General features: G+C 54.8%; 58 non-coding genes across 58 annotated transcripts; 12 read left to right on the top strand and 46 right to left on the bottom strand.

Annotated features, from left to right (window-relative positions):
• The first annotated feature begins 46 nt into the window (after nucleotides 1-46).
• Trnag-ucc lies at nucleotides 47-118 on the top strand. Its single transcript has one exon. It is a non-coding gene; the product is annotated as a tRNA-Gly (tRNA).
• A 581-nt stretch (nucleotides 119-699) lies between these two features.
• Nucleotides 700-773, bottom strand: Trnai-aau. The gene has a single exon. It is a non-coding gene; the product is annotated as a tRNA-Ile (tRNA).
• Nucleotides 774-971: 198 nt separating this feature from the next.
• Nucleotides 972-1,043, bottom strand: Trnae-uuc. The gene has a single exon. It is a non-coding gene; the product is annotated as a tRNA-Glu (tRNA).
• A 265-nt stretch (nucleotides 1,044-1,308) lies between these two features.
• Nucleotides 1,309-1,381, bottom strand: Trnam-cau. Its single transcript has one exon. It is a non-coding gene; the product is annotated as a tRNA-Met (tRNA).
• Nucleotides 1,382-1,674: 293 nt separating this feature from the next.
• Trnag-gcc lies at nucleotides 1,675-1,745 on the bottom strand. The gene has a single exon. It is a non-coding gene; the product is annotated as a tRNA-Gly (tRNA).
• A 341-nt stretch (nucleotides 1,746-2,086) lies between these two features.
• Nucleotides 2,087-2,158, top strand: Trnag-ucc. The gene has a single exon. It is a non-coding gene; the product is annotated as a tRNA-Gly (tRNA).
• A 581-nt stretch (nucleotides 2,159-2,739) lies between these two features.
• On the bottom strand, nucleotides 2,740-2,813 carry Trnai-aau. Its single transcript has one exon. It is a non-coding gene; the product is annotated as a tRNA-Ile (tRNA).
• Nucleotides 2,814-3,011: 198 nt separating this feature from the next.
• On the bottom strand, nucleotides 3,012-3,083 carry Trnae-uuc. Its single transcript has one exon. It is a non-coding gene; the product is annotated as a tRNA-Glu (tRNA).
• A 265-nt stretch (nucleotides 3,084-3,348) lies between these two features.
• Nucleotides 3,349-3,421, bottom strand: Trnam-cau. Its single transcript has one exon. It is a non-coding gene; the product is annotated as a tRNA-Met (tRNA).
• A 293-nt stretch (nucleotides 3,422-3,714) lies between these two features.
• Trnag-gcc lies at nucleotides 3,715-3,785 on the bottom strand. The gene has a single exon. It is a non-coding gene; the product is annotated as a tRNA-Gly (tRNA).
• Nucleotides 3,786-4,126: 341 nt separating this feature from the next.
• Trnag-ucc lies at nucleotides 4,127-4,198 on the top strand. The gene has a single exon. It is a non-coding gene; the product is annotated as a tRNA-Gly (tRNA).
• A 581-nt stretch (nucleotides 4,199-4,779) lies between these two features.
• Nucleotides 4,780-4,853, bottom strand: Trnai-aau. The gene has a single exon. It is a non-coding gene; the product is annotated as a tRNA-Ile (tRNA).
• Nucleotides 4,854-5,051: 198 nt separating this feature from the next.
• Nucleotides 5,052-5,123, bottom strand: Trnae-uuc. Its single transcript has one exon. It is a non-coding gene; the product is annotated as a tRNA-Glu (tRNA).
• A 265-nt stretch (nucleotides 5,124-5,388) lies between these two features.
• Nucleotides 5,389-5,461, bottom strand: Trnam-cau. The gene has a single exon. It is a non-coding gene; the product is annotated as a tRNA-Met (tRNA).
• Nucleotides 5,462-5,754: 293 nt separating this feature from the next.
• Trnag-gcc lies at nucleotides 5,755-5,825 on the bottom strand. Its single transcript has one exon. It is a non-coding gene; the product is annotated as a tRNA-Gly (tRNA).
• A 341-nt stretch (nucleotides 5,826-6,166) lies between these two features.
• Nucleotides 6,167-6,238, top strand: Trnag-ucc. The gene has a single exon. It is a non-coding gene; the product is annotated as a tRNA-Gly (tRNA).
• A 581-nt stretch (nucleotides 6,239-6,819) lies between these two features.
• Nucleotides 6,820-6,893, bottom strand: Trnai-aau. The gene has a single exon. It is a non-coding gene; the product is annotated as a tRNA-Ile (tRNA).
• Nucleotides 6,894-7,091: 198 nt separating this feature from the next.
• Trnae-uuc lies at nucleotides 7,092-7,163 on the bottom strand. Its single transcript has one exon. It is a non-coding gene; the product is annotated as a tRNA-Glu (tRNA).
• Nucleotides 7,164-7,428: 265 nt separating this feature from the next.
• Trnam-cau lies at nucleotides 7,429-7,501 on the bottom strand. The gene has a single exon. It is a non-coding gene; the product is annotated as a tRNA-Met (tRNA).
• Nucleotides 7,502-7,794: 293 nt separating this feature from the next.
• Nucleotides 7,795-7,865, bottom strand: Trnag-gcc. Its single transcript has one exon. It is a non-coding gene; the product is annotated as a tRNA-Gly (tRNA).
• Nucleotides 7,866-8,206: 341 nt separating this feature from the next.
• Trnag-ucc lies at nucleotides 8,207-8,278 on the top strand. The gene has a single exon. It is a non-coding gene; the product is annotated as a tRNA-Gly (tRNA).
• A 581-nt stretch (nucleotides 8,279-8,859) lies between these two features.
• Trnai-aau lies at nucleotides 8,860-8,933 on the bottom strand. The gene has a single exon. It is a non-coding gene; the product is annotated as a tRNA-Ile (tRNA).
• Nucleotides 8,934-9,131: 198 nt separating this feature from the next.
• Trnae-uuc lies at nucleotides 9,132-9,203 on the bottom strand. Its single transcript has one exon. It is a non-coding gene; the product is annotated as a tRNA-Glu (tRNA).
• A 265-nt stretch (nucleotides 9,204-9,468) lies between these two features.
• Nucleotides 9,469-9,541, bottom strand: Trnam-cau. The gene has a single exon. It is a non-coding gene; the product is annotated as a tRNA-Met (tRNA).
• Nucleotides 9,542-9,834: 293 nt separating this feature from the next.
• Nucleotides 9,835-9,905, bottom strand: Trnag-gcc. Its single transcript has one exon. It is a non-coding gene; the product is annotated as a tRNA-Gly (tRNA).
• A 341-nt stretch (nucleotides 9,906-10,246) lies between these two features.
• On the top strand, nucleotides 10,247-10,318 carry Trnag-ucc. The gene has a single exon. It is a non-coding gene; the product is annotated as a tRNA-Gly (tRNA).
• Nucleotides 10,319-10,899: 581 nt separating this feature from the next.
• On the bottom strand, nucleotides 10,900-10,973 carry Trnai-aau. Its single transcript has one exon. It is a non-coding gene; the product is annotated as a tRNA-Ile (tRNA).
• A 198-nt stretch (nucleotides 10,974-11,171) lies between these two features.
• Nucleotides 11,172-11,243, bottom strand: Trnae-uuc. Its single transcript has one exon. It is a non-coding gene; the product is annotated as a tRNA-Glu (tRNA).
• A 265-nt stretch (nucleotides 11,244-11,508) lies between these two features.
• On the bottom strand, nucleotides 11,509-11,581 carry Trnam-cau. The gene has a single exon. It is a non-coding gene; the product is annotated as a tRNA-Met (tRNA).
• Nucleotides 11,582-11,874: 293 nt separating this feature from the next.
• Nucleotides 11,875-11,945, bottom strand: Trnag-gcc. Its single transcript has one exon. It is a non-coding gene; the product is annotated as a tRNA-Gly (tRNA).
• Nucleotides 11,946-12,286: 341 nt separating this feature from the next.
• Nucleotides 12,287-12,358, top strand: Trnag-ucc. The gene has a single exon. It is a non-coding gene; the product is annotated as a tRNA-Gly (tRNA).
• Nucleotides 12,359-12,939: 581 nt separating this feature from the next.
• Nucleotides 12,940-13,013, bottom strand: Trnai-aau. The gene has a single exon. It is a non-coding gene; the product is annotated as a tRNA-Ile (tRNA).
• A 198-nt stretch (nucleotides 13,014-13,211) lies between these two features.
• Nucleotides 13,212-13,283, bottom strand: Trnae-uuc. Its single transcript has one exon. It is a non-coding gene; the product is annotated as a tRNA-Glu (tRNA).
• A 265-nt stretch (nucleotides 13,284-13,548) lies between these two features.
• On the bottom strand, nucleotides 13,549-13,621 carry Trnam-cau. The gene has a single exon. It is a non-coding gene; the product is annotated as a tRNA-Met (tRNA).
• A 293-nt stretch (nucleotides 13,622-13,914) lies between these two features.
• On the bottom strand, nucleotides 13,915-13,985 carry Trnag-gcc. Its single transcript has one exon. It is a non-coding gene; the product is annotated as a tRNA-Gly (tRNA).
• Nucleotides 13,986-14,326: 341 nt separating this feature from the next.
• Nucleotides 14,327-14,398, top strand: Trnag-ucc. The gene has a single exon. It is a non-coding gene; the product is annotated as a tRNA-Gly (tRNA).
• Nucleotides 14,399-14,979: 581 nt separating this feature from the next.
• Nucleotides 14,980-15,053, bottom strand: Trnai-aau. The gene has a single exon. It is a non-coding gene; the product is annotated as a tRNA-Ile (tRNA).
• Nucleotides 15,054-15,251: 198 nt separating this feature from the next.
• Trnae-uuc lies at nucleotides 15,252-15,323 on the bottom strand. The gene has a single exon. It is a non-coding gene; the product is annotated as a tRNA-Glu (tRNA).
• A 265-nt stretch (nucleotides 15,324-15,588) lies between these two features.
• On the bottom strand, nucleotides 15,589-15,661 carry Trnam-cau. The gene has a single exon. It is a non-coding gene; the product is annotated as a tRNA-Met (tRNA).
• Nucleotides 15,662-15,954: 293 nt separating this feature from the next.
• Trnag-gcc lies at nucleotides 15,955-16,025 on the bottom strand. The gene has a single exon. It is a non-coding gene; the product is annotated as a tRNA-Gly (tRNA).
• Nucleotides 16,026-16,366: 341 nt separating this feature from the next.
• On the top strand, nucleotides 16,367-16,438 carry Trnag-ucc. The gene has a single exon. It is a non-coding gene; the product is annotated as a tRNA-Gly (tRNA).
• A 581-nt stretch (nucleotides 16,439-17,019) lies between these two features.
• Trnai-aau lies at nucleotides 17,020-17,093 on the bottom strand. The gene has a single exon. It is a non-coding gene; the product is annotated as a tRNA-Ile (tRNA).
• A 198-nt stretch (nucleotides 17,094-17,291) lies between these two features.
• On the bottom strand, nucleotides 17,292-17,363 carry Trnae-uuc. The gene has a single exon. It is a non-coding gene; the product is annotated as a tRNA-Glu (tRNA).
• Nucleotides 17,364-17,628: 265 nt separating this feature from the next.
• On the bottom strand, nucleotides 17,629-17,701 carry Trnam-cau. The gene has a single exon. It is a non-coding gene; the product is annotated as a tRNA-Met (tRNA).
• Nucleotides 17,702-17,994: 293 nt separating this feature from the next.
• Nucleotides 17,995-18,065, bottom strand: Trnag-gcc. The gene has a single exon. It is a non-coding gene; the product is annotated as a tRNA-Gly (tRNA).
• A 341-nt stretch (nucleotides 18,066-18,406) lies between these two features.
• Trnag-ucc lies at nucleotides 18,407-18,478 on the top strand. The gene has a single exon. It is a non-coding gene; the product is annotated as a tRNA-Gly (tRNA).
• Nucleotides 18,479-19,059: 581 nt separating this feature from the next.
• On the bottom strand, nucleotides 19,060-19,133 carry Trnai-aau. Its single transcript has one exon. It is a non-coding gene; the product is annotated as a tRNA-Ile (tRNA).
• Nucleotides 19,134-19,331: 198 nt separating this feature from the next.
• Nucleotides 19,332-19,403, bottom strand: Trnae-uuc. Its single transcript has one exon. It is a non-coding gene; the product is annotated as a tRNA-Glu (tRNA).
• A 265-nt stretch (nucleotides 19,404-19,668) lies between these two features.
• Trnam-cau lies at nucleotides 19,669-19,741 on the bottom strand. The gene has a single exon. It is a non-coding gene; the product is annotated as a tRNA-Met (tRNA).
• A 293-nt stretch (nucleotides 19,742-20,034) lies between these two features.
• Trnag-gcc lies at nucleotides 20,035-20,105 on the bottom strand. The gene has a single exon. It is a non-coding gene; the product is annotated as a tRNA-Gly (tRNA).
• A 341-nt stretch (nucleotides 20,106-20,446) lies between these two features.
• Trnag-ucc lies at nucleotides 20,447-20,518 on the top strand. Its single transcript has one exon. It is a non-coding gene; the product is annotated as a tRNA-Gly (tRNA).
• A 581-nt stretch (nucleotides 20,519-21,099) lies between these two features.
• Trnai-aau lies at nucleotides 21,100-21,173 on the bottom strand. Its single transcript has one exon. It is a non-coding gene; the product is annotated as a tRNA-Ile (tRNA).
• Nucleotides 21,174-21,371: 198 nt separating this feature from the next.
• Nucleotides 21,372-21,443, bottom strand: Trnae-uuc. The gene has a single exon. It is a non-coding gene; the product is annotated as a tRNA-Glu (tRNA).
• A 265-nt stretch (nucleotides 21,444-21,708) lies between these two features.
• Nucleotides 21,709-21,781, bottom strand: Trnam-cau. Its single transcript has one exon. It is a non-coding gene; the product is annotated as a tRNA-Met (tRNA).
• Nucleotides 21,782-22,074: 293 nt separating this feature from the next.
• On the bottom strand, nucleotides 22,075-22,145 carry Trnag-gcc. The gene has a single exon. It is a non-coding gene; the product is annotated as a tRNA-Gly (tRNA).
• A 341-nt stretch (nucleotides 22,146-22,486) lies between these two features.
• Nucleotides 22,487-22,558, top strand: Trnag-ucc. The gene has a single exon. It is a non-coding gene; the product is annotated as a tRNA-Gly (tRNA).
• Nucleotides 22,559-23,139: 581 nt separating this feature from the next.
• Trnai-aau lies at nucleotides 23,140-23,213 on the bottom strand. Its single transcript has one exon. It is a non-coding gene; the product is annotated as a tRNA-Ile (tRNA).
• A 198-nt stretch (nucleotides 23,214-23,411) lies between these two features.
• Trnae-uuc lies at nucleotides 23,412-23,483 on the bottom strand. Its single transcript has one exon. It is a non-coding gene; the product is annotated as a tRNA-Glu (tRNA).
• Nucleotides 23,484-23,720: the final 237 nt, after the last annotated feature.

Below are 23,720 nucleotides of genomic sequence, written 5' to 3'. Positions count from 1 at the left end.
GACAGGCGGGAAGCCGACTCAGCGCGGTGGCGGGGCGCTCGCTTGTGCGGTGGTGGTGTAATGGTCAGCATAGTTGCCTTCCAAGCAGTTGATCCGGGTTCGATTCCCGGCCACCGCAGCAGGCTTTTAATTTCGCCTATGAGTACTTTTGCCACGCGCTCTTAAACTATTGTTTTTTCGCCCTCTTACTCGCTGCATACCAGCCCTTAGTGTGTCTCGACTTGTCTCGACTTTGCTCAGCTGACGCGAGAGCTGACGCTCTCAAATCGGCCTATATCAAAACGACAAGCACGAGAAACGACTGAGAGAGGTAAGGAGAGGCGAGGCGATGGACACACAGCACGCCCCCTTCATTTCACGGTGGCGTCTCCCTGACCGAATCGGGCTGTAGCTCCGAAAACAATGGAGAAACAAAAATAGGAAGTAAAACTGCCAATAGTGCCCTGTGTTCCCATGCGCTCACCCGCCCAAGTACTGACAAGGGCCAAAGTTGTTACGCATCGGCAATCGGACATTTTCTTTCATTTTCTCTAACCAGTGTATTCAAGATATTATGGCCATTGCCGAGCGAATGCTGTAGTGCTTCCCCGCGAGTCGGGTTCGGATCCTCTGTCAACTTCCACGCAGGGTGATGATCATTTGGTCATCACACTCGCCAGCTGAAATCGGCGCTGCCTTTTCGCAGTAGTACAAGAGTAGTGGCCCGTGGGGGGATCGAACCCACGACCTTCGCGTTATTAGCACGACGCTCTAACCAACTGAGCTAACGGGCCTCGGCAGATGCAGTTGCTCAGCCCTACGCTGGAATCAGCTGGCATGAAGCCATACACCATTCCTACGGTCGTCGTGTGTCTGCTTCCCTAGTCTATATTCTGCTGACGGTCACGAAACAGTAGCTATATTGCGAGCAGGACGGGAAACGGCCGCTCGGACAGCTCAAACTTGTCACGATTCGTGTGGAAAAAATTCCGTTCCGGTACCGGGAATCGAACCCGGGCCTCCTGGGTGAAAGCCAGGTATCCTAGCCACTAGACCACACCGGATGCGGCCGTTTCATTCGCCCGTTCGTACGGTCGCTTGTCGCATTGTCGCTCTCTTTGCGAGCATCTTTGCACATACTGACTGGCAAGGCGCGCACCTCAAACGTCGCAGAGCAATGCTTTTGGCTTCATGCTCTGCTGGGAGAAGAGGAAAAGGGAAGCTGTATGTAAACATTTTCCCGCTGAAGCGTTGAAACGTTGTGGATAACAAACAAGAAATAAGTTGGAGCCCTAGCAACAGCACCACCATCAGTCACAGAAAATTAGATGCCCCGGGTGAGGATCGAACTCACGACCTTAAGATTATGAGACTTACGCGCTGCCTACTGCGCTACCGAGGCAGGCGATCGTTACACTTTCTGGAATCTTGGTAAGTACCGAATACAAGTGGTAGAGAGTCTGCACTCCCTGGCTCATTTTTTCTGTTGCTACACGTGCATTCACGGCGCGGCAGGCAACTTGCGATGCTAGGCCGACGCCAGTATGTACAATAGCACGCAGGAGTCCAAACGAGCAGTCGTCCGCGCTGCATGATTGGTTCTTTCCACACGGAATCCCGCGGTTCATTCTCATGGCTCACGCAGTTCGAGTGCGAAAGACACGCAGCACCCCTACCGGAGAAAAAACAAAATGATGCATCGGCCGGGAATCGAACCCGGGCCGCCCGCGTGGCAGGCGAGCATTCTACCACTGAACCACCGATGCTCGGGCCGGCGGTACCTTCACGCTGCTTCCCGAGCAGGTGTCTCAAGGGAAAGTGGGACTGCCGTCAAGCGCCGTAGCATTCTGTGGAGAAGATGCTGCAGACGCTGAATCCTGCACTGCGCTGCTTAAAGATGCCGCCAGAACGCGGTCCTCTGCGTACTCTTGCGTCGCCGGCGCCGACTCTTGCCAAAGGATGCGAAATGTGCGCGGATACGCTGTCCGAATGCGTCTGGATGTGCTCCCCTAGCCTGCCTCGAAATGCGCCTGCCGGGTACGATCACCTTCGGCCGCTGCCGACAGGCGGGAAGCCGACTCAGCGCGGTGGCGGGGCGCTCGCTTGTGCGGTGGTGGTGTAATGGTCAGCATAGTTGCCTTCCAAGCAGTTGATCCGGGTTCGATTCCCGGCCACCGCAGCAGGCTTTTAATTTCGCCTATGAGTACTTTTGCCACGCGCTCTTAAACTATTGTTTTTTCGCCCTCTTACTCGCTGCATACCAGCCCTTAGTGTGTCTCGACTTGTCTCGACTTTGCTCAGCTGACGCGAGAGCTGACGCTCTCAAATCGGCCTATATCAAAACGACAAGCACGAGAAACGACTGAGAGAGGTAAGGAGAGGCGAGGCGATGGACACACAGCACGCCCCCTTCATTTCACGGTGGCGTCTCCCTGACCGAATCGGGCTGTAGCTCCGAAAACAATGGAGAAACAAAAATAGGAAGTAAAACTGCCAATAGTGCCCTGTGTTCCCATGCGCTCACCCGCCCAAGTACTGACAAGGGCCAAAGTTGTTACGCATCGGCAATCGGACATTTTCTTTCATTTTCTCTAACCAGTGTATTCAAGATATTATGGCCATTGCCGAGCGAATGCTGTAGTGCTTCCCCGCGAGTCGGGTTCGGATCCTCTGTCAACTTCCACGCAGGGTGATGATCATTTGGTCATCACACTCGCCAGCTGAAATCGGCGCTGCCTTTTCGCAGTAGTACAAGAGTAGTGGCCCGTGGGGGGATCGAACCCACGACCTTCGCGTTATTAGCACGACGCTCTAACCAACTGAGCTAACGGGCCTCGGCAGATGCAGTTGCTCAGCCCTACGCTGGAATCAGCTGGCATGAAGCCATACACCATTCCTACGGTCGTCGTGTGTCTGCTTCCCTAGTCTATATTCTGCTGACGGTCACGAAACAGTAGCTATATTGCGAGCAGGACGGGAAACGGCCGCTCGGACAGCTCAAACTTGTCACGATTCGTGTGGAAAAAATTCCGTTCCGGTACCGGGAATCGAACCCGGGCCTCCTGGGTGAAAGCCAGGTATCCTAGCCACTAGACCACACCGGATGCGGCCGTTTCATTCGCCCGTTCGTACGGTCGCTTGTCGCATTGTCGCTCTCTTTGCGAGCATCTTTGCACATACTGACTGGCAAGGCGCGCACCTCAAACGTCGCAGAGCAATGCTTTTGGCTTCATGCTCTGCTGGGAGAAGAGGAAAAGGGAAGCTGTATGTAAACATTTTCCCGCTGAAGCGTTGAAACGTTGTGGATAACAAACAAGAAATAAGTTGGAGCCCTAGCAACAGCACCACCATCAGTCACAGAAAATTAGATGCCCCGGGTGAGGATCGAACTCACGACCTTAAGATTATGAGACTTACGCGCTGCCTACTGCGCTACCGAGGCAGGCGATCGTTACACTTTCTGGAATCTTGGTAAGTACCGAATACAAGTGGTAGAGAGTCTGCACTCCCTGGCTCATTTTTTCTGTTGCTACACGTGCATTCACGGCGCGGCAGGCAACTTGCGATGCTAGGCCGACGCCAGTATGTACAATAGCACGCAGGAGTCCAAACGAGCAGTCGTCCGCGCTGCATGATTGGTTCTTTCCACACGGAATCCCGCGGTTCATTCTCATGGCTCACGCAGTTCGAGTGCGAAAGACACGCAGCACCCCTACCGGAGAAAAAACAAAATGATGCATCGGCCGGGAATCGAACCCGGGCCGCCCGCGTGGCAGGCGAGCATTCTACCACTGAACCACCGATGCTCGGGCCGGCGGTACCTTCACGCTGCTTCCCGAGCAGGTGTCTCAAGGGAAAGTGGGACTGCCGTCAAGCGCCGTAGCATTCTGTGGAGAAGATGCTGCAGACGCTGAATCCTGCACTGCGCTGCTTAAAGATGCCGCCAGAACGCGGTCCTCTGCGTACTCTTGCGTCGCCGGCGCCGACTCTTGCCAAAGGATGCGAAATGTGCGCGGATACGCTGTCCGAATGCGTCTGGATGTGCTCCCCTAGCCTGCCTCGAAATGCGCCTGCCGGGTACGATCACCTTCGGCCGCTGCCGACAGGCGGGAAGCCGACTCAGCGCGGTGGCGGGGCGCTCGCTTGTGCGGTGGTGGTGTAATGGTCAGCATAGTTGCCTTCCAAGCAGTTGATCCGGGTTCGATTCCCGGCCACCGCAGCAGGCTTTTAATTTCGCCTATGAGTACTTTTGCCACGCGCTCTTAAACTATTGTTTTTTCGCCCTCTTACTCGCTGCATACCAGCCCTTAGTGTGTCTCGACTTGTCTCGACTTTGCTCAGCTGACGCGAGAGCTGACGCTCTCAAATCGGCCTATATCAAAACGACAAGCACGAGAAACGACTGAGAGAGGTAAGGAGAGGCGAGGCGATGGACACACAGCACGCCCCCTTCATTTCACGGTGGCGTCTCCCTGACCGAATCGGGCTGTAGCTCCGAAAACAATGGAGAAACAAAAATAGGAAGTAAAACTGCCAATAGTGCCCTGTGTTCCCATGCGCTCACCCGCCCAAGTACTGACAAGGGCCAAAGTTGTTACGCATCGGCAATCGGACATTTTCTTTCATTTTCTCTAACCAGTGTATTCAAGATATTATGGCCATTGCCGAGCGAATGCTGTAGTGCTTCCCCGCGAGTCGGGTTCGGATCCTCTGTCAACTTCCACGCAGGGTGATGATCATTTGGTCATCACACTCGCCAGCTGAAATCGGCGCTGCCTTTTCGCAGTAGTACAAGAGTAGTGGCCCGTGGGGGGATCGAACCCACGACCTTCGCGTTATTAGCACGACGCTCTAACCAACTGAGCTAACGGGCCTCGGCAGATGCAGTTGCTCAGCCCTACGCTGGAATCAGCTGGCATGAAGCCATACACCATTCCTACGGTCGTCGTGTGTCTGCTTCCCTAGTCTATATTCTGCTGACGGTCACGAAACAGTAGCTATATTGCGAGCAGGACGGGAAACGGCCGCTCGGACAGCTCAAACTTGTCACGATTCGTGTGGAAAAAATTCCGTTCCGGTACCGGGAATCGAACCCGGGCCTCCTGGGTGAAAGCCAGGTATCCTAGCCACTAGACCACACCGGATGCGGCCGTTTCATTCGCCCGTTCGTACGGTCGCTTGTCGCATTGTCGCTCTCTTTGCGAGCATCTTTGCACATACTGACTGGCAAGGCGCGCACCTCAAACGTCGCAGAGCAATGCTTTTGGCTTCATGCTCTGCTGGGAGAAGAGGAAAAGGGAAGCTGTATGTAAACATTTTCCCGCTGAAGCGTTGAAACGTTGTGGATAACAAACAAGAAATAAGTTGGAGCCCTAGCAACAGCACCACCATCAGTCACAGAAAATTAGATGCCCCGGGTGAGGATCGAACTCACGACCTTAAGATTATGAGACTTACGCGCTGCCTACTGCGCTACCGAGGCAGGCGATCGTTACACTTTCTGGAATCTTGGTAAGTACCGAATACAAGTGGTAGAGAGTCTGCACTCCCTGGCTCATTTTTTCTGTTGCTACACGTGCATTCACGGCGCGGCAGGCAACTTGCGATGCTAGGCCGACGCCAGTATGTACAATAGCACGCAGGAGTCCAAACGAGCAGTCGTCCGCGCTGCATGATTGGTTCTTTCCACACGGAATCCCGCGGTTCATTCTCATGGCTCACGCAGTTCGAGTGCGAAAGACACGCAGCACCCCTACCGGAGAAAAAACAAAATGATGCATCGGCCGGGAATCGAACCCGGGCCGCCAGCGTGGCAGGCGAGCATTCTACCACTGAACCACCGATGCTCGGGCCGGCGGTACGTTCACGCTGCTTCCCGAGCAGGTGTCTCAAGGGAAAGTGGGACTGCCGTCAAGCGCCGTAGCATTCTGTGGAGAAGATGCTGCAGACGCTGAATCCTGCACTGCGCTGCTTAAAGATGCCGCCAGAACGCGGTCCTCTGCGTACTCTTGCGTCGCCGGCGCCGACTCTTGCCAAAGGATGCGAAATGTGCGCGGATACGCTGTCCGAATGCGTCTGGATGTGCTCCCCTAGCCTGCCTCGAAATGCGCCTGCCGGGTACGATCACCTTCGGCCGCTGCCGACAGGCGGGAAGCCGACTCAGCGCGGTGGCGGGGCGCTCGCTTGTGCGGTGGTGGTGTAATGGTCAGCATAGTTGCCTTCCAAGCAGTTGATCCGGGTTCGATTCCCGGCCACCGCAGCAGGCTTTTAATTTCGCCTATGAGTACTTTTGCCACGCGCTCTTAAACTATTGTTTTTTCGCCCTCTTACTCGCTGCATACCAGCCCTTAGTGTGTCTCGACTTGTCTCGACTTTGCTCAGCTGACGCGAGAGCTGACGCTCTCAAATCGGCCTATATCAAAACGACAAGCACGAGAAACGACTGAGAGAGGTAAGGAGAGGCGAGGCGATGGACACACAGCACGCCCCCTTCATTTCACGGTGGCGTCTCCCTGACCGAATCGGGCTGTAGCTCCGAAAACAATGGAGAAACAAAAATAGGAAGTAAAACTGCCAATAGTGCCCTGTGTTCCCATGCGCTCACCCGCCCAAGTACTGACAAGGGCCAAAGTTGTTACGCATCGGCAATCGGACATTTTCTTTCATTTTCTCTAACCAGTGTATTCAAGATATTATGGCCATTGCCGAGCGAATGCTGTAGTGCTTCCCCGCGAGTCGGGTTCGGATCCTCTGTCAACTTCCACGCAGGGTGATGATCATTTGGTCATCACACTCGCCAGCTGAAATCGGCGCTGCCTTTTCGCAGTAGTACAAGAGTAGTGGCCCGTGGGGGGATCGAACCCACGACCTTCGCGTTATTAGCACGACGCTCTAACCAACTGAGCTAACGGGCCTCGGCAGATGCAGTTGCTCAGCCCTACGCTGGAATCAGCTGGCATGAAGCCATACACCATTCCTACGGTCGTCGTGTGTCTGCTTCCCTAGTCTATATTCTGCTGACGGTCACGAAACAGTAGCTATATTGCGAGCAGGACGGGAAACGGCCGCTCGGACAGCTCAAACTTGTCACGATTCGTGTGGAAAAAATTCCGTTCCGGTACCGGGAATCGAACCCGGGCCTCCTGGGTGAAAGCCAGGTATCCTAGCCACTAGACCACACCGGATGCGGCCGTTTCATTCGCCCGTTCGTACGGTCGCTTGTCGCATTGTCGCTCTCTTTGCGAGCATCTTTGCACATACTGACTGGCAAGGCGCGCACCTCAAACGTCGCAGAGCAATGCTTTTGGCTTCATGCTCTGCTGGGAGAAGAGGAAAAGGGAAGCTGTATGTAAACATTTTCCCGCTGAAGCGTTGAAACGTTGTGGATAACAAACAAGAAATAAGTTGGAGCCCTAGCAACAGCACCACCATCAGTCACAGAAAATTAGATGCCCCGGGTGAGGATCGAACTCACGACCTTAAGATTATGAGACTTACGCGCTGCCTACTGCGCTACCGAGGCAGGCGATCGTTACACTTTCTGGAATCTTGGTAAGTACCGAATACAAGTGGTAGAGAGTCTGCACTCCCTGGCTCATTTTTTCTGTTGCTACACGTGCATTCACGGCGCGGCAGGCAACTTGCGATGCTAGGCCGACGCCAGTATGTACAATAGCACGCAGGAGTCCAAACGAGCAGTCGTCCGCGCTGCATGATTGGTTCTTTCCACACGGAATCCCGCGGTTCATTCTCATGGCTCACGCAGTTCGAGTGCGAAAGACACGCAGCACCCCTACCGGAGAAAAAACAAAATGATGCATCGGCCGGGAATCGAACCCGGGCCGCCCGCGTGGCAGGCGAGCATTCTACCACTGAACCACCGATGCTCGGGCCGGCGGTACCTTCACGCTGCTTCCCGAGCAGGTGTCTCAAGGGAAAGTGGGACTGCCGTCAAGCGCCGTAGCATTCTGTGGAGAAGATGCTGCAGACGCTGAATCCTGCACTGCGCTGCTTAAAGATGCCGCCAGAACGCGGTCCTCTGCGTACTCTTGCGTCGCCGGCGCCGACTCTTGCCAAAGGATGCGAAATGTGCGCGGATACGCTGTCCGAATGCGTCTGGATGTGCTCCCCTAGCCTGCCTCGAAATGCGCCTGCCGGGTACGATCACCTTCGGCCGCTGCCGACAGGCGGGAAGCCGACTCAGCGCGGTGGCGGGGCGCTCGCTTGTGCGGTGGTGGTGTAATGGTCAGCATAGTTGCCTTCCAAGCAGTTGATCCGGGTTCGATTCCCGGCCACCGCAGCAGGCTTTTAATTTCGCCTATGAGTACTTTTGCCACGCGCTCTTAAACTATTGTTTTTTCGCCCTCTTACTCGCTGCATACCAGCCCTTAGTGTGTCTCGACTTGTCTCGACTTTGCTCAGCTGACGCGAGAGCTGACGCTCTCAAATCGGCCTATATCAAAACGACAAGCACGAGAAACGACTGAGAGAGGTAAGGAGAGGCGAGGCGATGGACACACAGCACGCCCCCTTCATTTCACGGTGGCGTCTCCCTGACCGAATCGGGCTGTAGCTCCGAAAACAATGGAGAAACAAAAATAGGAAGTAAAACTGCCAATAGTGCCCTGTGTTCCCATGCGCTCACCCGCCCAAGTACTGACAAGGGCCAAAGTTGTTACGCATCGGCAATCGGACATTTTCTTTCATTTTCTCTAACCAGTGTATTCAAGATATTATGGCCATTGCCGAGCGAATGCTGTAGTGCTTCCCCGCGAGTCGGGTTCGGATCCTCTGTCAACTTCCACGCAGGGTGATGATCATTTGGTCATCACACTCGCCAGCTGAAATCGGCGCTGCCTTTTCGCAGTAGTACAAGAGTAGTGGCCCGTGGGGGGATCGAACCCACGACCTTCGCGTTATTAGCACGACGCTCTAACCAACTGAGCTAACGGGCCTCGGCAGATGCAGTTGCTCAGCCCTACGCTGGAATCAGCTGGCATGAAGCCATACACCATTCCTACGGTCGTCGTGTGTCTGCTTCCCTAGTCTATATTCTGCTGACGGTCACGAAACAGTAGCTATATTGCGAGCAGGACGGGAAACGGCCGCTCGGACAGCTCAAACTTGTCACGATTCGTGTGGAAAAAATTCCGTTCCGGTACCGGGAATCGAACCCGGGCCTCCTGGGTGAAAGCCAGGTATCCTAGCCACTAGACCACACCGGATGCGGCCGTTTCATTCGCCCGTTCGTACGGTCGCTTGTCGCATTGTCGCTCTCTTTGCGAGCATCTTTGCACATACTGACTGGCAAGGCGCGCACCTCAAACGTCGCAGAGCAATGCTTTTGGCTTCATGCTCTGCTGGGAGAAGAGGAAAAGGGAAGCTGTATGTAAACATTTTCCCGCTGAAGCGTTGAAACGTTGTGGATAACAAACAAGAAATAAGTTGGAGCCCTAGCAACAGCACCACCATCAGTCACAGAAAATTAGATGCCCCGGGTGAGGATCGAACTCACGACCTTAAGATTATGAGACTTACGCGCTGCCTACTGCGCTACCGAGGCAGGCGATCGTTACACTTTCTGGAATCTTGGTAAGTACCGAATACAAGTGGTAGAGAGTCTGCACTCCCTGGCTCATTTTTTCTGTTGCTACACGTGCATTCACGGCGCGGCAGGCAACTTGCGATGCTAGGCCGACGCCAGTATGTACAATAGCACGCAGGAGTCCAAACGAGCAGTCGTCCGCGCTGCATGATTGGTTCTTTCCACACGGAATCCCGCGGTTCATTCTCATGGCTCACGCAGTTCGAGTGCGAAAGACACGCAGCACCCCTACCGGAGAAAAAACAAAATGATGCATCGGCCGGGAATCGAACCCGGGCCGCCCGCGTGGCAGGCGAGCATTCTACCACTGAACCACCGATGCTCGGGCCGGCGGTACGTTCACGCTGCTTCCCGAGCAGGTGTCTCAAGGGAAAGTGGGACTGCCGTCAAGCGCCGTAGCATTCTGTGGAGAAGATGCTGCAGACGCTGAATCCTGCACTGCGCTGCTTAAAGATGCCGCCAGAACGCGGTCCTCTGCGTACTCTTGCGTCGCCGGCGCCGACTCTTGCCAAAGGATGCGAAATGTGCGCGGATACGCTGTCCGAATGCGTCTGGATGTGCTCCCCTAGCCTGCCTCGAAATGCGCCTGCCGGGTACGATCACCTTCGGCCGCTGCCGACAGGCGGGAAGCCGACTCAGCGCGGTGGCGGGGCGCTCGCTTGTGCGGTGGTGGTGTAATGGTCAGCATAGTTGCCTTCCAAGCAGTTGATCCGGGTTCGATTCCCGGCCACCGCAGCAGGCTTTTAATTTCGCCTATGAGTACTTTTGCCACGCGCTCTTAAACTATTGTTTTTTCGCCCTCTTACTCGCTGCATACCAGCCCTTAGTGTGTCTCGACTTGTCTCGACTTTGCTCAGCTGACGCGAGAGCTGACGCTCTCAAATCGGCCTATATCAAAACGACAAGCACGAGAAACGACTGAGAGAGGTAAGGAGAGGCGAGGCGATGGACACACAGCACGCCCCCTTCATTTCACGGTGGCGTCTCCCTGACCGAATCGGGCTGTAGCTCCGAAAACAATGGAGAAACAAAAATAGGAAGTAAAACTGCCAATAGTGCCCTGTGTTCCCATGCGCTCACCCGCCCAAGTACTGACAAGGGCCAAAGTTGTTACGCATCGGCAATCGGACATTTTCTTTCATTTTCTCTAACCAGTGTATTCAAGATATTATGGCCATTGCCGAGCGAATGCTGTAGTGCTTCCCCGCGAGTCGGGTTCGGATCCTCTGTCAACTTCCACGCAGGGTGATGATCATTTGGTCATCACACTCGCCAGCTGAAATCGGCGCTGCCTTTTCGCAGTAGTACAAGAGTAGTGGCCCGTGGGGGGATCGAACCCACGACCTTCGCGTTATTAGCACGACGCTCTAACCAACTGAGCTAACGGGCCTCGGCAGATGCAGTTGCTCAGCCCTACGCTGGAATCAGCTGGCATGAAGCCATACACCATTCCTACGGTCGTCGTGTGTCTGCTTCCCTAGTCTATATTCTGCTGACGGTCACGAAACAGTAGCTATATTGCGAGCAGGACGGGAAACGGCCGCTCGGACAGCTCAAACTTGTCACGATTCGTGTGGAAAAAATTCCGTTCCGGTACCGGGAATCGAACCCGGGCCTCCTGGGTGAAAGCCAGGTATCCTAGCCACTAGACCACACCGGATGCGGCCGTTTCATTCGCCCGTTCGTACGGTCGCTTGTCGCATTGTCGCTCTCTTTGCGAGCATCTTTGCACATACTGACTGGCAAGGCGCGCACCTCAAACGTCGCAGAGCAATGCTTTTGGCTTCATGCTCTGCTGGGAGAAGAGGAAAAGGGAAGCTGTATGTAAACATTTTCCCGCTGAAGCGTTGAAACGTTGTGGATAACAAACAAGAAATAAGTTGGAGCCCTAGCAACAGCACCACCATCAGTCACAGAGAATTAGATGCCCCGGGTGAGGATCGAACTCACGACCTTAAGATTATGAGACTTACGCGCTGCCTACTGCGCTACCGAGGCAGGCGATCGTTACACTTTCTGGAATCTTGGTAAGTACCGAATACAAGTGGTAGAGAGTCTGCACTCCCTGGCTCATTTTTTCTGTTGCTACACGTGCATTCACGGCGCGGCAGGCAACTTGCGATGCTAGGCCGACGCCAGTATGTACAATAGCACGCAGGAGTCCAAACGAGCAGTCGTCCGCGCTGCATGATTGGTTCTTTCCACACGGAATCCCGCGGTTCATTCTCATGGCTCACGCAGTTCGAGTGCGAAAGACACGCAGCACCCCTACCGGAGAAAAAACAAAATGATGCATCGGCCGGGAATCGAACCCGGGCCGCCCGCGTGGCAGGCGAGCATTCTACCACTGAACCACCGATGCTCGGGCCGGCGGTACCTTCACGCTGCTTCCCGAGCAGGTGTCTCAAGGGAAAGTGGGACTGCCGTCAAGCGCCGTAGCATTCTGTGGAGAAGATGCTGCAGACGCTGAATCCTGCACTGCGCTGCTTAAAGATGCCGCCAGAACGCGGTCCTCTGCGTACTCTTGCGTCGCCGGCGCCGACTCTTGCCAAAGGATGCGAAATGTGCGCGGATACGCTGTCCGAATGCGTCTGGATGTGCTCCCCTAGCCTGCCTCGAAATGCGCCTGCCGGGTACGATCACCTTCGGCCGCTGCCGACAGGCGGGAAGCCGACTCAGCGCGGTGGCGGGGCGCTCGCTTGTGCGGTGGTGGTGTAATGGTCAGCATAGTTGCCTTCCAAGCAGTTGATCCGGGTTCGATTCCCGGCCACCGCAGCAGGCTTTTAATTTCGCCTATGAGTACTTTTGCCACGCGCTCTTAAACTATTGTTTTTTCGCCCTCTTACTCGCTGCATACCAGCCCTTAGTGTGTCTCGACTTGTCTCGACTTTGCTCAGCTGACGCGAGAGCTGACGCTCTCAAATCGGCCTATATCAAAACGACAAGCACGAGAAACGACTGAGAGAGGTAAGGAGAGGCGAGGCGATGGACACACAGCACGCCCCCTTCATTTCACGGTGGCGTCTCCCTGACCGAATCGGGCTGTAGCTCCGAAAACAATGGAGAAACAAAAATAGGAAGTAAAACTGCCAATAGTGCCCTGTGTTCCCATGCGCTCACCCGCCCAAGTACTGACAAGGGCCAAAGTTGTTACGCATCGGCAATCGGACATTTTCTTTCATTTTCTCTAACCAGTGTATTCAAGATATTATGGCCATTGCCGAGCGAATGCTGTAGTGCTTCCCCGCGAGTCGGGTTCGGATCCTCTGTCAACTTCCACGCAGGGTGATGATCATTTGGTCATCACACTCGCCAGCTGAAATCGGCGCTGCCTTTTCGCAGTAGTACAAGAGTAGTGGCCCGTGGGGGGATCGAACCCACGACCTTCGCGTTATTAGCACGACGCTCTAACCAACTGAGCTAACGGGCCTCGGCAGATGCAGTTGCTCAGCCCTACGCTGGAATCAGCTGGCATGAAGCCATACACCATTCCTACGGTCGTCGTGTGTCTGCTTCCCTAGTCTATATTCTGCTGACGGTCACGAAACAGTAGCTATATTGCGAGCAGGACGGGAAACGGCCGCTCGGACAGCTCAAACTTGTCACGATTCGTGTGGAAAAAATTCCGTTCCGGTACCGGGAATCGAACCCGGGCCTCCTGGGTGAAAGCCAGGTATCCTAGCCACTAGACCACACCGGATGCGGCCGTTTCATTCGCCCGTTCGTACGGTCGCTTGTCGCATTGTCGCTCTCTTTGCGAGCATCTTTGCACATACTGACTGGCAAGGCGCGCACCTCAAACGTCGCAGAGCAATGCTTTTGGCTTCATGCTCTGCTGGGAGAAGAGGAAAAGGGAAGCTGTATGTAAACATTTTCCCGCTGAAGCGTTGAAACGTTGTGGATAACAAACAAGAAATAAGTTGGAGCCCTAGCAACAGCACCACCATCAGTCACAGAGAATTAGATGCCCCGGGTGAGGATCGAACTCACGACCTTAAGATTATGAGACTTACGCGCTGCCTACTGCGCTACCGAGGCAGGCGATCGTTACACTTTCTGGAATCTTGGTAAGTACCGAATACAAGTGGTAGAGAGTCTGCACTCCCTGGCTCATTTTTTCTGTTGCTACACGTGCATTCACGGCGCGGCAGGCAACTTGCGATGCTAGGCCGACGCCAGTATGTACAATAGCACGCAGGAGTCCAAACGAGCAGTCGTCCGCGCTGCATGATTGGTTCTTTCCACACGGAATCCCGCGGTTCATTCTCATGGCTCACGCAGTTCGAGTGCGAAAGACACGCAGCACCCCTACCGGAGAAAAAACAAAATGATGCATCGGCCGGGAATCGAACCCGGGCCGCCCGCGTGGCAGGCGAGCATTCTACCACTGAACCACCGATGCTCGGGCCGGCGGTACCTTCACGCTGCTTCCCGAGCAGGTGTCTCAAGGGAAAGTGGGACTGCCGTCAAGCGCCGTAGCATTCTGTGGAGAAGATGCTGCAGACGCTGAATCCTGCACTGCGCTGCTTAAAGATGCCGCCAGAACGCGGTCCTCTGCGTACTCTTGCGTCGCCGGCGCCGACTCTTGCCAAAGGATGCGAAATGTGCGCGGATACGCTGTCCGAATGCGTCTGGATGTGCTCCCCTAGCCTGCCTCGAAATGCGCCTGCCGGGTACGATCACCTTCGGCCGCTGCCGACAGGCGGGAAGCCGACTCAGCGCGGTGGCGGGGCGCTCGCTTGTGCGGTGGTGGTGTAATGGTCAGCATAGTTGCCTTCCAAGCAGTTGATCCGGGTTCGATTCCCGGCCACCGCAGCAGGCTTTTAATTTCGCCTATGAGTACTTTTGCCACGCGCTCTTAAACTATTGTTTTTTCGCCCTCTTACTCGCTGCATACCAGCCCTTAGTGTGTCTCGACTTGTCTCGACTTTGCTCAGCTGACGCGAGAGCTGACGCTCTCAAATCGGCCTATATCAAAACGACAAGCACGAGAAACGACTGAGAGAGGTAAGGAGAGGCGAGGCGATGGACACACAGCACGCCCCCTTCATTTCACGGTGGCGTCTCCCTGACCGAATCGGGCTGTAGCTCCGAAAACAATGGAGAAACAAAAATAGGAAGTAAAACTGCCAATAGTGCCCTGTGTTCCCATGCGCTCACCCGCCCAAGTACTGACAAGGGCCAAAGTTGTTACGCATCGGCAATCGGACATTTTCTTTCATTTTCTCTAACCAGTGTATTCAAGATATTATGGCCATTGCCGAGCGAATGCTGTAGTGCTTCCCCGCGAGTCGGGTTCGGATCCTCTGTCAACTTCCACGCAGGGTGATGATCATTTGGTCATCACACTCGCCAGCTGAAATCGGCGCTGCCTTTTCGCAGTAGTACAAGAGTAGTGGCCCGTGGGGGGATCGAACCCACGACCTTCGCGTTATTAGCACGACGCTCTAACCAACTGAGCTAACGGGCCTCGGCAGATGCAGTTGCTCAGCCCTACGCTGGAATCAGCTGGCATGAAGCCATACACCATTCCTACGGTCGTCGTGTGTCTGCTTCCCTAGTCTATATTCTGCTGACGGTCACGAAACAGTAGCTATATTGCGAGCAGGACGGGAAACGGCCGCTCGGACAGCTCAAACTTGTCACGATTCGTGTGGAAAAAATTCCGTTCCGGTACCGGGAATCGAACCCGGGCCTCCTGGGTGAAAGCCAGGTATCCTAGCCACTAGACCACACCGGATGCGGCCGTTTCATTCGCCCGTTCGTACGGTCGCTTGTCGCATTGTCGCTCTCTTTGCGAGCATCTTTGCACATACTGACTGGCAAGGCGCGCACCTCAAACGTCGCAGAGCAATGCTTTTGGCTTCATGCTCTGCTGGGAGAAGAGGAAAAGGGAAGCTGTATGTAAACATTTTCCCGCTGAAGCGTTGAAACGTTGTGGATAACAAACAAGAAATAAGTTGGAGCCCTAGCAACAGCACCACCATCAGTCACAGAAAATTAGATGCCCCGGGTGAGGATCGAACTCACGACCTTAAGATTATGAGACTTACGCGCTGCCTACTGCGCTACCGAGGCAGGCGATCGTTACACTTTCTGGAATCTTGGTAAGTACCGAATACAAGTGGTAGAGAGTCTGCACTCCCTGGCTCATTTTTTCTGTTGCTACACGTGCATTCACGGCGCGGCAGGCAACTTGCGATGCTAGGCCGACGCCAGTATGTACAATAGCACGCAGGAGTCCAAACGAGCAGTCGTCCGCGCTGCATGATTGGTTCTTTCCACACGGAATCCCGCGGTTCATTCTCATGGCTCACGCAGTTCGAGTGCGAAAGACACGCAGCACCCCTACCGGAGAAAAAACAAAATGATGCATCGGCCGGGAATCGAACCCGGGCCGCCCGCGTGGCAGGCGAGCATTCTACCACTGAACCACCGATGCTCGGGCCGGCGGTACCTTCACGCTGCTTCCCGAGCAGGTGTCTCAAGGGAAAGTGGGACTGCCGTCAAGCGCCGTAGCATTCTGTGGAGAAGATGCTGCAGACGCTGAATCCTGCACTGCGCTGCTTAAAGATGCCGCCAGAACGCGGTCCTCTGCGTACTCTTGCGTCGCCGGCGCCGACTCTTGCCAAAGGATGCGAAATGTGCGCGGATACGCTGTCCGAATGCGTCTGGATGTGCTCCCCTAGCCTGCCTCGAAATGCGCCTGCCGGGTACGATCACCTTCGGCCGCTGCCGACAGGCGGGAAGCCGACTCAGCGCGGTGGCGGGGCGCTCGCTTGTGCGGTGGTGGTGTAATGGTCAGCACAGTTGCCTTCCAAGCAGTTGATCCGGGTTCGATTCCCGGCCACCGCAGCAGGCTTTTAATTTCGCCTATGAGTACTTTTGCCACGCGCTCTTAAACTATTGTTTTTTCGCCCTCTTACTCGCTGCATACCAGCCCTTAGTGTGTCTCGACTTGTCTCGACTTTGCTCAGCTGACGCGAGAGCTGACGCTCTCAAATCGGCCTATATCAAAACGACAAGCACGAGAAACGACTGAGAGAGGTAAGGAGAGGCGAGGCGATGGACACACAGCACGCCCCCTTCATTTCACGGTGGCGTCTCCCTGACCGAATCGGGCTGTAGCTCCGAAAACAATGGAGAAACAAAAATAGGAAGTAAAACTGCCAATAGTGCCCTGTGTTCCCATGCGCTCACCCGCCCAAGTACTGACAAGGGCCAAAGTTGTTACGCATCGGCAATCGGACATTTTCTTTCATTTTCTCTAACCAGTGTATTCAAGATATTATGGCCATTGCCGAGCGAATGCTGTAGTGCTTCCCCGCGAGTCGGGTTCGGATCCTCTGTCAACTTCCACGCAGGGTGATGATCATTTGGTCATCACACTCGCCAGCTGAAATCGGCGCTGCCTTTTCGCAGTAGTACAAGAGTAGTGGCCCGTGGGGGGATCGAACCCACGACCTTCGCGTTATTAGCACGACGCTCTAACCAACTGAGCTAACGGGCCTCGGCAGATGCAGTTGCTCAGCCCTACGCTGGAATCAGCTGGCATGAAGCCATACACCATTCCTACGGTCGTCGTGTGTCTGCTTCCCTAGTCTATATTCTGCTGACGGTCACGAAACAGTAGCTATATTGCGAGCAGGACGGGAAACGGCCGCTCGGACAGCTCAAACTTGTCACGATTCGTGTGGAAAAAATTCCGTTCCGGTACCGGGAATCGAACCCGGGCCTCCTGGGTGAAAGCCAGGTATCCTAGCCACTAGACCACACCGGATGCGGCCGTTTCATTCGCCCGTTCGTACGGTCGCTTGTCGCATTGTCGCTCTCTTTGCGAGCATCTTTGCACATACTGACTGGCAAGGCGCGCACCTCAAACGTCGCAGAGCAATGCTTTTGGCTTCATGCTCTGCTGGGAGAAGAGGAAAAGGGAAGCTGTATGTAAACATTTTCCCGCTGAAGCGTTGAAACGTTGTGGATAACAAACAAGAAATAAGTTGGCGCCCTAGCAACAGCACCACCATCAGTCACAGAAAATTAGATGCCCCGGGTGAGGATCGAACTCACGACCTTAAGATTATGAGACTTACGCGCTGCCTACTGCGCTACCGAGGCAGGCGATCGTTACACTTTCTGGAATCTTGGTAAGTACCGAATACAAGTGGTAGAGAGTCTGCACTCCCTGGCTCATTTTTTCTGTTGCTACACGTGCATTCACGGCGCGGCAGGCAACTTGCGATGCTAGGCCGACGCCAGTATGTACAATAGCACGCAGGAGTCCAAACGAGCAGTCGTCCGCGCTGCATGATTGGTTCTTTCCACACGGAATCCCGCGGTTCATTCTCATGGCTCACGCAGTTCGAGTGCGAAAGACACGCAGCACCCCTACCGGAGAAAAAACAAAATGATGCATCGGCCGGGAATCGAACCCGGGCCGCCAGCGTGGCAGGCGAGCATTCTACCACTGAACCACCGATGCTCGGGCCGGCGGTACCTTCACGCTGCTTCCCGAGCAGGTGTCTCAAGGGAAAGTGGGACTGCCGTCAAGCGCCGTAGCATTCTGTGGAGAAGATGCTGCAGACGCTGAATCCTGCACTGCGCTGCTTAAAGATGCCGCCAGAACGCGGTCCTCTGCGTACTCTTGCGTCGCCGGCGCCGACTCTTGCCAAAGGATGCGAAATGTGCGCGGATACGCTGTCCGAATGCGTCTGGATGTGCTCCCCTAGCCTGCCTCGAAATGCGCCTGCCGGGTACGATCACCTTCGGCCGCTGCCGACAGGCGGGAAGCCGACTCAGCGCGGTGGCGGGGCGCTCGCTTGTGCGGTGGTGGTGTAATGGTCAGCATAGTTGCCTTCCAAGCAGTTGATCCGGGTTCGATTCCCGGCCACCGCAGCAGGCTTTTAATTTCGCCTATGAGTACTTTTGCCACGCGCTCTTAAACTATTGTTTTTTCGCCCTCTTACTCGCTGCATACCAGCCCTTAGTGTGTCTCGACTTGTCTCGACTTTGCTCAGCTGACGCGAGAGCTGACGCTCTCAAATCGGCCTATATCAAAACGACAAGCACGAGAAACGACTGAGAGAGGTAAGGAGAGGCGAGGCGATGGACACACAGCACGCCCCCTTCATTTCACGGTGGCGTCTCCCTGACCGAATCGGGCTGTAGCTCCGAAAACAATGGAGAAACAAAAATAGGAAGTAAAACTGCCAATAGTGCCCTGTGTTCCCATGCGCTCACCCGCCCAAGTACTGACAAGGGCCAAAGTTGTTACGCATCGGCAATCGGACATTTTCTTTCATTTTCTCTAACCAGTGTATTCAAGATATTATGGCCATTGCCGAGCGAATGCTGTAGTGCTTCCCCGCGAGTCGGGTTCGGATCCTCTGTCAACTTCCACGCAGGGTGATGATCATTTGGTCATCACACTCGCCAGCTGAAATCGGCGCTGCCTTTTCGCAGTAGTACAAGAGTAGTGGCCCGTGGGGGGATCGAACCCACGACCTTCGCGTTATTAGCACGACGCTCTAACCAACTGAGCTAACGGGCCTCGGCAGATGCAGTTGCTCAGCCCTACGCTGGAATCAGCTGGCATGAAGCCATACACCATTCCTACGGTCGTCGTGTGTCTGCTTCCCTAGTCTATATTCTGCTGACGGTCACGAAACAGTAGCTATATTGCGAGCAGGACGGGAAACGGCCGCTCGGACAGCTCAAACTTGTCACGATTCGTGTGGAAAAAATTCCGTTCCGGTACCGGGAATCGAACCCGGGCCTCCTGGGTGAAAGCCAGGTATCCTAGCCACTAGACCACACCGGATGCGGCCGTTTCATTCGCCCGTTCGTACGGTCGCTTGTCGCATTGTCGCTCTCTTTGCGAGCATCTTTGCACATACTGACTGGCAAGGCGCGCACCTCAAACGTCGCAGAGCAATGCTTTTGGCTTCATGCTCTGCTGGGAGAAGAGGAAAAGGGAAGCTGTATGTAAACATTTTCCCGCTGAAGCGTTGAAACGTTGTGGATAACAAACAAGAAATAAGTTGGCGCCCTAGCAACAGCACCACCATCAGTCACAGAAAATTAGATGCCCCGGGTGAGGATCGAACTCACGACCTTAAGATTATGAGACTTACGCGCTGCCTACTGCGCTACCGAGGCAGGCGATCGTTACACTTTCTGGAATCTTGGTAAGTACCGAATACAAGTGGTAGAGAGTCTGCACTCCCTGGCTCATTTTTTCTGTTGCTACACGTGCATTCACGGCGCGGCAGGCAACTTGCGATGCTAGGCCGACGCCAGTATGTACAATAGCACGCAGGAGTCCAAACGAGCAGTCGTCCGCGCTGCATGATTGGTTCTTTCCACACGGAATCCCGCGGTTCATTCTCATGGCTCACGCAGTTCGAGTGCGAAAGACACGCAGCACCCCTACCGGAGAAAAAACAAAATGATGCATCGGCCGGGAATCGAACCCGGGCCGCCCGCGTGGCAGGCGAGCATTCTACCACTGAACCACCGATGCTCGGGCCGGCGGTACCTTCACGCTGCTTCCCGAGCAGGTGTCTCAAGGGAAAGTGGGACTGCCGTCAAGCGCCGTAGCATTCTGTGGAGAAGATGCTGCAGACGCTGAATCCTGCACTGCGCTGCTTAAAGATGCCGCCAGAACGCGGTCCTCTGCGTACTCTTGCGTCGCCGGCGCCGACTCTTGCCAAAGGATGCGAAATGTGCGCGGATACGCTGTCCGAATGCGTCTGGATGTGCTCCCCTAGCCTGCCTCGAAATGCGCCTGCCGGGTACGATCACCTTCGGCCGCTGCCGACAGGCGGGAAGCCGACTCAGCGCGGTGGCGGGGCGCTCGCTTGTGCGGTGGTGGTGTAATGGTCAGCATAGTTGCCTTCCAAGCAGTTGATCCGGGTTCGATTCCCGGCCACCGCAGCAGGCTTTTAATTTCGCCTATGAGTACTTTTGCCACGCGCTCTTAAACTATTGTTTTTTCGCCCTCTTACTCGCTGCATACCAGCCCTTAGTGTGTCTCGACTTGTCTCGACTTTGCTCAGCTGACGCGAGAGCTGACGCTCTCAAATCGGCCTATATCAAAACGACAAGCACGAGAAACGACTGAGAGAGGTAAGGAGAGGCGAGGCGATGGACACACAGCACGCCCCCTTCATTTCACGGTGGCGTCTCCCTGACCGAATCGGGCTGTAGCTCCGAAAACAATGGAGAAACAAAAATAGGAAGTAAAACTGCCAATAGTGCCCTGTGTTCCCATGCGCTCACCCGCCCAAGTACTGACAAGGGCCAAAGTTGTTACGCATCGGCAATCGGACATTTTCTTTCATTTTCTCTAACCAGTGTATTCAAGATATTATGGCCATTGCCGAGCGAATGCTGTAGTGCTTCCCCGCGAGTCGGGTTCGGATCCTCTGTCAACTTCCACGCAGGGTGATGATCATTTGGTCATCACACTCGCCAGCTGAAATCGGCGCTGCCTTTTCGCAGTAGTACAAGAGTAGTGGCCCGTGGGGGGATCGAACCCACGACCTTCGCGTTATTAGCACGACGCTCTAACCAACTGAGCTAACGGGCCTCGGCAGATGCAGTTGCTCAGCCCTACGCTGGAATCAGCTGGCATGAAGCCATACACCATTCCTACGGTCGTCGTGTGTCTGCTTCCCTAGTCTATATTCTGCTGACGGTCACGAAACAGTAGCTATATTGCGAGCAGGACGGGAAACGGCCGCTCGGACAGCTCAAACTTGTCACGATTCGTGTGGAAAAAATTCCGTTCCGGTACCGGGAATCGAACCCGGGCCTCCTGGGTGAAAGCCAGGTATCCTAGCCACTAGACCACACCGGATGCGGCCGTTTCATTCGCCCGTTCGTACGGTCGCTTGTCGCATTGTCGCTCTCTTTGCGAGCATCTTTGCACATACTGACTGGCAAGGCGCGCACCTCAAACGTCGCAGAGCAATGCTTTTGGCTTCATGCTCTGCTGGGAGAAGAGGAAAAGGGAAGCTGTATGTAAACATTTTCCCGCTGAAGCGTTGAAACGTTGTGGATAACAAACAAGAAATAAGTTGGAGCCCTAGCAACAGCACCACCATCAGTCACAGAGAATTAGATGCCCCGGGTGAGGATCGAACTCACGACCTTAAGATTATGAGACTTACGCGCTGCCTACTGCGCTACCGAGGCAGGCGATCGTTACACTTTCTGGAATCTTGGTAAGTACCGAATACAAGTGGTAGAGAGTCTGCACTCCCTGGCTCATTTTTTCTGTTGCTACACGTGCATTCACGGCGCGGCAGGCAACTTGCGATGCTAGGCCGACGCCAGTATGTACAATAGCACGCAGGAGTCCAAACGAGCAGTCGTCCGCGCTGCATGATTGGTTCTTTCCACACGGAATCCCGCGGTTCATTCTCATGGCTCACGCAGTTCGAGTGCGAAAGACACGCAGCACCCCTACCGGAGAAAAAACAAAATGATGCATCGGCCGGGAATCGAACCCGGGCCGCCAGCGTGGCAGGCGAGCATTCTACCACTGAACCACCGATGCTCGGGCCGGCGGTACCTTCACGCTGCTTCCCGAGCAGGTGTCTCAAGGGAAAGTGGGACTGCCGTCAAGCGCCGTAGCATTCTGTGGAGAAGATGCTGCAGACGCTGAATCCTGCACTGCGCTGCTTAAAGATGCCGCCAGAACGCGGTCCTCTGCGTACTCTTGCGTCGCCGGCGCCGACTCTTGCCAAAGGATGCGAAATGTGCGCGGATACGCTGTCCGAATGCGTCTGGATGTGCTCCCCTAGCCTGCCTCGAAATGCGCCTGCCGGGTACGATCACCTTCGGCCGCTGCCGACAGGCGGGAAGCCGACTCAGCGCGGTGGCGGGGCGCTCGCTTGTGCGGTGGTGGTGTAATGGTCAGCATAGTTGCCTTCCAAGCAGTTGATCCGGGTTCGATTCCCGGCCACCGCAGCAGGCTTTTAATTTCGCCTATGAGTACTTTTGCCACGCGCTCTTAAACTATTGTTTTTTCGCCCTCTTACTCGCTGCATACCAGCCCTTAGTGTGTCTCGACTTGTCTCGACTTTGCTCAGCTGACGCGAGAGCTGACGCTCTCAAATCGGCCTATATCAAAACGACAAGCACGAGAAACGACTGAGAGAGGTAAGGAGAGGCGAGGCGATGGACACACAGCACGCCCCCTTCATTTCACGGTGGCGTCTCCCTGACCGAATCGGGCTGTAGCTCCGAAAACAATGGAGAAACAAAAATAGGAAGTAAAACTGCCAATAGTGCCCTGTGTTCCCATGCGCTCACCCGCCCAAGTACTGACAAGGGCCAAAGTTGTTACGCATCGGCAATCGGACATTTTCTTTCATTTTCTCTAACCAGTGTATTCAAGATATTATGGCCATTGCCGAGCGAATGCTGTAGTGCTTCCCCGCGAGTCGGGTTCGGATCCTCTGTCAACTTCCACGCAGGGTGATGATCATTTGGTCATCACACTCGCCAGCTGAAATCGGCGCTGCCTTTTCGCAGTAGTACAAGAGTAGTGGCCCGTGGGGGGATCGAACCCACGACCTTCGCGTTATTAGCACGACGCTCTAACCAACTGAGCTAACGGGCCTCGGCAGATGCAGTTGCTCAGCCCTACGCTGGAATCAGCTGGCATGAAGCCATACACCATTCCTACGGTCGTCGTGTGTCTGCTTCCCTAGTCTATATTCTGCTGACGGTCACGAAACAGTAGCTATATTGCGAGCAGGACGGGAAACGGCCGCTCGGACAGCTCAAACTTGTCACGATTCGTGTGGAAAAAATTCCGTTCCGGTACCGGGAATCGAACCCGGGCCTCCTGGGTGAAAGCCAGGTATCCTAGCCACTAGACCACACCGGATGCGGCCGTTTCATTCGCCCGTTCGTACGGTCGCTTGTCGCATTGTCGCTCTCTTTGCGAGCATCTTTGCACATACTGACTGGCAAGGCGCGCACCTCAAACGTCGCAGAGCAATGCTTTTGGCTTCATGCTCTGCTGGGAGAAGAGGAAAAGGGAAGCTGTATGTAAACATTTTCCCGCTGAAGCGTTGAAACGTTGTGGATAACAAACAAGAAATAAGTTGGCGCCCTAGCAACA

The sequence above is a fragment of the Schistocerca americana genome, unplaced genomic scaffold (genome assembly GCF_021461395.2).
Source record: "Schistocerca americana isolate TAMUIC-IGC-003095 unplaced genomic scaffold, iqSchAmer2.1 HiC_scaffold_180, whole genome shotgun sequence".
Taxonomy (NCBI): domain Eukaryota; kingdom Metazoa; phylum Arthropoda; class Insecta; order Orthoptera; family Acrididae; genus Schistocerca; species Schistocerca americana.
Note: the sequence above shows the minus strand (reverse complement) of the source record. Positions and strands in the feature narration are given on the sequence as shown.